Raw genomic sequence first — 6,696 nt, forward strand, 5'->3', positions numbered from 1 at the left:
GCATTTCAGCCTTGCTTGAGGGTGGTGGCAGAGTTTTGGGTTCCTTGTGGTGAGTTAAACCTACATCTGCCCATGCATCCCAAAAGCTATGGTCTGCTCCATGGGCCTAGATGGGCCCAGTGTGGTCCCAATAGAGAAGTCAGCTGGGTGAACCCAGTGAGGTACCTCCACTTTTCGTGCTCTCAAGCCCTGTGAAAGCAAATGCTGATAACCAACTTGTCTCTGCCCAAGGGCCTCATTTGAGCAGAAAATCCCAAATTTGTACAGTAGGCCGGGGAACACCTATCTCATCAAGGCTTGGGTGTAATTTTCCCTTTTGGGATGAAAACTAATTAAGTGGCTGTGGGGAGAGACACCCTCTGATTTCCAGCACAGAGGAGGTGATGGGAGGTGTAGATCCATAATGTTGTCACTGCCCGATGACATGTGGCCCCCTGAAACCCTCCCCAGCTGCAGCAGAGATTTCACAGGGCTTCTCAAAGACCGATCCTTGGCTGAGGCCTCGATGAAATGGGGCAGAAGAAGGTGTTAGTGGGTCTTACAGCAGGACTCCTGTTTCACCTTCCCTTCTCATCACTGAGACTGACCCTTAGGCTTTTTCCTGCGCTGTGTTACTGGGTGAGGTCACTCTGCTGAAATCTCAGCCCACCCATCAGTGGCAGAAGGTGTGGTGTGGGATAAAGTCTGCCATCAGAAACGGGCTTTGGTCATCGTAGCATGTGTCAGTGTTAAAGAGGACATAAAACCAGCCTAATCGGACCACCTATCTCCATATTTTGTCTGCCCATTCAAGGGGCCTTTCAGCCTCACCAACCTGTCCAAGCCAATCATACAGGTGTTGTGGATGGGAGACCTGGGGGGCAGAGGAAGAGATTGGCGCTTGTAGACCATCCCCATGGGACCCCATGGGTCCCAGCACCCATGGCTTATTACTGTCAGGTCCTGGACACCTTCTCAGCCAAAGGGTCCTCCTCCGGCTCCTTCGCTGGAAACAATCTCCCTCACTCTGCCCCTTTTTCCTTTTTCATCCACCATGACCGTTTGATCTCTCTGCTCCTTGTCTACCCTTCTCCCTCCTTTCACTTGATGTCTATGGGGTGGCCTTGCTGGCCGATCTGAGAGGGAGCATGGCCAGCAAAGGACACTTGGTGAACACTGGACGTCTGCAGAGTGTGCCCATCCCATCTCTGCCTCCGAAGCGGGATGTGGGGAACCTCCCTCCCTCCATCCCTGCTGTGGCAGTGTTGTTCAGCCGGTAGCACAGGTGTTGTTCCACGCTTGGGGTGCATGATTGCTTTCTCAGAGCTCTTCTCCACCCCTTTCACGGCGTCAGAAGGACTTTGATTTTGCCCCTTGCCAGACTGATGTGGAGCGGGGCGAGGCAGGGCAGACTCTTCCTCTTCCTTGTAGCAAGGCGCGATTACCCGGGAGCTTTGACTCATGAATGACTTTGTGAGTCAAGGAACAACGCTGCTTTTGCAGGGCTTGCCCAAGGGTGACCCACCTCCTTGTGACCCACCTCCTCGGTCCTTGCACCCACTCAGGGCAATCTCGCTCTGAGCACCACGTCCAGCTTAACGAGCGGAACAGGTATTGCTCCTGGGTGGCAACCTGAACCCCGCGGCTCTTCCTCTCTGTCGACGTGCTGTGGGGCTCAGCTGCAGTGCAGGATCCTGCCAGTCCAAATAGGAAAGGGGAATTTGGGTAGTCACTGCTCGCATGCAAGCTGGGAAATAAATGGGGTCGGGGCCTGTTTTCAGGTGCTTGGAGGTGGCATGGCACAGCCTATGTCTGCATGGATCCATCCTTGTCCTCCTCCTCTGCCCCAGACCATGCCAAAAACATTGCCAGTGAAAAATAAACAACCTGGACATTTCTGGGCAGTGCTGTAAGCTTAAACTGGGGGAGTCATGGCTGTAGGGCTAGGAGCTACAGGCAGGGACTGATCCTGCCAGGAGTGCCCAGTTCCTGGCAGTTTGGGATGTCTGGCATGGCCTGGAGCTGGGCTCAGCCCGGTCAGGATGGAGAGCCGATTGCCAAGGGTGTTATCCTGCCACTGAGGTCAGAAGAACTTTTCAAGTGCCGCCTTCTGGAGCAGGGACCATTTGTTGGTGGATGCAGGCGGTTTCCTGAGAAATGAGGAAGTGCTCGGGAATTCCCGTCAGGCAGACAGATCCTCCCTCACCCCACTAACACCACAGGGCTCTGCCTGCAGCCTCCCCTCCTGCCTCCGGGAAAATGACCCTCATCAAGTGCCTTTGTCCTGTGCAGGATCCAGCACCGACACAAGGACGGAAGGGCAAAGCAAAGCCCACAAAGCTTCCACGATCACATCTCTACAGGACTGGGCATCCAGGGCAGCTCCGCACCCTTGGTGATGTACAGACCATGGAGGGATGAGGATTGGGAAGGATGGGGGGGAGGGATGTCTTTGGAATGAAAAAAAAAAAGAATCTATAAATAGTAAATGAGAAAGTTCCCTAAATGGAGGTTGAACCGGTTTGTCCGAGACAGCGTGTGCATGGGCTGCACGGTGACTAATGCATGGAAAATGTGGTGCCCTGCTACATCGATGCTGCTGGGGACCCGCCACATCCCTCTTGGGGATGGGGCGTTTGCCAACAGGGACCAAGCTGAGAACTGCCACACTTGTTGCCTACAGGGACCAAACCAGAGCCGAGAGCTGAAGGAGGGAAACCAAATTCCCCCTTATCCCTTAGGAGTGCACCAAGCACATCATTCTGCCCTCAGAAGACAGGCAGAGAATGAAACTGGCCGGGTCTTTGGTTGCAACCTCCACTCGTTCAACAAAATCCATTGAAACAGGACAAAACAGGCAAGGGACACACAGGCAAGGTGGGAAAAGAGCTCCTCCTGGCTCAGAGCCACAGTCCGTCTCTGCTAGTATCAGTCCGCTGGCTGGGACCAAGGGGAGCTGCTCGGGAGGAATGCGAGGCGAGGGCCAAGCCAGGGTAATGCTTTCCACATTATATTCTCCCAGTTTCCGGCAATTTGCTGCTTCGGGACTTCCTGAGCCAGAGGTTGTATCCGTATCTTTCTGTTTAGCAGCATTTGATGGATTTGTGGAGGGGGGGTGATCACAAGTGCAGTGTTTCCTTGGGAAAAAGAGTTCAAAAGTAAGCAAGCACTGGAGTAGGCACTTTTGTGCAGCTGTGGTTCAGCCACAGGGTTGCTTTAAATATGCTTTAAATATAATAAATGCCATGCATACAGCGATGTAAAATCACCCTCCTCTCTGCCGGGTGTAACATGGAGGACTGAGCAGCATTCAGCCGTGGGGCCAGTGGGTTTCCACATGAGGCTGCAATACAAAACATCTGGAGAACATCAGCCATAAAGAGACAGGAATGCTCCAAACTAGGAACGGGTCCAAACTGCCCTTCACAGACCCAGACAGTCCCCCCCCACCTCCACACACACACACACTGTCTCACCCCGAAGCTCTGCCAGGGCTTCAGTCAGGATTTTGCAAGAGGTGCATCCCATCCAGGAGTGTTTGGGGTTTGCAGACGGGATCCATCCCAGGCACGTCTTTGGGGCACGCTCAGTTGTGAGTCTGTGTGGGTGTTGGAGTTCGCAGCTCCTGTCATCTGCCGCCTGCTCCATCTTGCTTTCAGCTCCCTGAATCTCAGCAGTTTCAGGGATGTTACGTGCCTCCAAGCAGCTTTGTTGGAAAGCGAAGGTGATTCCCACCTTAACAGGAGCGGCCACTTCCCTCCAACATGTTGATTTAGCTGTAAGGTGGAGCGATGGGCAAAAGTTCATCACCACTCCAGGGGTTTTGAGGGCAATTTGCTTTTTGGAATTTTTTTTTTTTTTTGGTGGAAATAGGGATCTTGCAATCAAAGCAGGAAGAGGTGAGCAGAGAGCCCAGAGCAGCATCTTTATTAAATAGTGTCCCTTCCTCAGATTCTTGTGGTGATGCTTCAATTTGGGACCACACTTGATCAGGTAGGATTGATTTGAAATTAAACTGGGAAAAAGCCTTGCAGCAGCAGCCGCAGGGAGAGGGGCTCCTGAATAAAGCCAGGGACAACTTTGCATGGGGGATGATTTCACAGCAGGTGAAAATCAGAGGAGATCCACTTGCGCGTGGAGGTGATGGGATGCTACCTGGCTCGTGGCATTGGAAATAAGTCAGGATGCAGGCAGGCAGGGGTGCAGGATGTCCCCTGTCCCGTGACAGGTCAACAGGAGATGGGGACAGCAGCATTTGGGAGGAATCAGAGGGGAGCTCATGCGATGGACAGCATCAAAGGTCTCTCTGTGTGGGCCACTGCAACATCTCGCAGATGGGGTGACCAGAATTCCTGTGATTGCTTAATGCTTTTGGAACTAAGGACACTGCATTTGGGACCTGGTATGCTTTTAGGCGACCCTTCTGTCCCGCGTGAAGAGCGGGTCCTGCATGGAGCAAGCTTTAGGCAGCAAATGCAGCAAATTTGCAGAGCAAATCATCATTTCTACCCTGAATTAAATTAAAAAAAAAAAAAACAGAGGAAAATAAACCCCCTGGAGCATCTGCAAGAAATGTCAACTCCAGCCCCATTCTCATGGCTACCACTGGCCCCATGCCGGAGGGGCCAATTAACTTGCCTCTTCCATGTCTGCAAAAATCTGGCGAAGTGGCCATCAAACGCCCGCTCTTGTTGTGCACTGATGAGAGGCAGATGCTGCTCCTCTGAAGTTGCCTTTCAGTCGGGAGCGAGGAAAGTCCCCACCCTTTGTACCGAATGCAGATTTACCTCCTGCAAGTACGGGCAGAGCCGTGACTCCTGATAGCATCACACGCCAGTAAACACAGGGATCTGGCAAAGCCTTCCTGTGGAGCCGGCCGAGCCTGGTCGGGAGCGTGAGGAGAAGGAAATGCTGAATGCATTATCAGCAGAGGCCTCCCGAAATGGTTCTTCTCTAATCCTTCCTCCAATGCTCACCCCTCCAAAGGTTTTTTTGCGGGGGTTGTGGGTCTTGGCCTTTCTCAGAGGTGTTTGCCTGGTGGTTATGGGAAATTTTGCCCCTGTTTATAGGAAAATACAGTCCCTGTCCTGAGCATCTCCTGGTGTGCAAAGAGGGAGATGAGGACTTGCTGGGCCAGTGAATCCTGTTCATGGGTCATTTCTAACTGTTTTTTCTCTTGCTGAACCTCCTCCTTGGACCTAGACACCAAAGCAGCCTGCAAACACGGTGTCACGCTGGCATGATGAGATGGTCACCCCAACTGACTGTCTGAGATGAGCTTCTGGGTCTGTCTTTTTGCCCTGAGGGGAGTTTGCGGTCACCAAAGCAGGGTGATAAGGGACTTCCTGTGCCACCTGTGGACAACAGCTATGATACTCCTGCAAAGCCTCCCTGGCCCTGGGCAGCTGTGGAGAACAGATGCTTTTTTGGGAAGTTGGCATCAGTGTCACACAGGGACTCAGAAATTGTCAGGATGGAGTGTGGGATGCCGGTGGGAGGCAGCAGAGCTGGGTTTGCAACATGAGCCCAGGGAGAGAAGCCCAGACGACTCATTACCCTGTGCCACGGGAAACGATCCCAAGCGATCTCCCCTGAGCCATCCCAGCCCTGTAACAGGAGAAGGTTAGCTCCTTGCCGGGGATTAAAGCTTCTCGTGCAGCGGTAAATCAGTGTGCAATGACCCAGGTAGAAAGTAGAAACCAAAGTAGGCTAGGAGGGAGAGGTGGTATCTTATGAAGCCATAGTTAAGGCGGTTGCACAAGGAGGGAGTAGATGGGGAGGTCGGCATCCCTTGTTCTGCACTGTCTGGGACAAGAAGGCAAGAAAAAATGCAAGATCCTGGCTGCACCCTGAAATTCTCCAATGCTTGCAAAGAAACAACCTCTGGGAGCTCTCTGGTCAAGCTGCCCAGCTGTGCCTCAGTTTCCCCAGGTGTAAAATGTGGATGAAGACCCTTGAGGGAAATTTCCTTGCTCTTGGGTGGGCTTGGGGCTTCATCGATAGAGCGATGGGAGGGGGATGCTCAAGGTGTTTTTCTCCACTCTGCTACGAAATCATCCTGCAAACACCTCTCCGTCGGGAGAAATCCCAGCCCAGAAGCACCTTCGCAATGTGGAAGTCACGCCAAGAAAGGCCTTCACCTCTCCTCCCACCTTGGCATTGGGAGTGGCAGGTCTCATAGGGCAGGTGTGGCACCAGGGCTCTCCCTGTAAACCCTCTCTGCATTTACCCTCGGGATAAATGGGGAGACTGGAAGAACTGGGGCTCAGCAATTGGAGTAATTTCTGGGCGTAGGGAAACCCAGCATGCCACGTGTGCACCCCTGTGATGTCCCTGCCTGTCACCAGGCTAATTGGGGAGGAAAGGCTTCACCAGATCTCCTCTTCCTGGGCAGTGCTGGGAGCAGCCCAGATAAGCTGTACCTGCGTGATGTTTGGTTCTGCCCCAGCAATGTTTATTTCTGAGCCTCACAACATCCTGGAAATGAACTAATCCTCTTTTGATAGCTGGGGAAACTGAGGCATGGCCCACTGGGGTGATCTGTTCTCCTCAGACACATCCGGCTTTGTAATGTTGCCCTTCTCAGGTCACTGAGTGATGGTCTTTCACGCTGTCCTTGGGACCAGAGGGAGAAAAGATCAGCAGGTCCCATGGGAAAAGTGTGGGAAACCATCACATGGAGAAGAGAGAGTGGGAGGCCCTGGAAAACATATTGCA

The sequence above is a fragment of the Chroicocephalus ridibundus genome, chromosome 5 (assembly GCF_963924245.1).
Source record: "Chroicocephalus ridibundus chromosome 5, bChrRid1.1, whole genome shotgun sequence".
Taxonomy (NCBI): domain Eukaryota; kingdom Metazoa; phylum Chordata; class Aves; order Charadriiformes; family Laridae; genus Chroicocephalus; species Chroicocephalus ridibundus.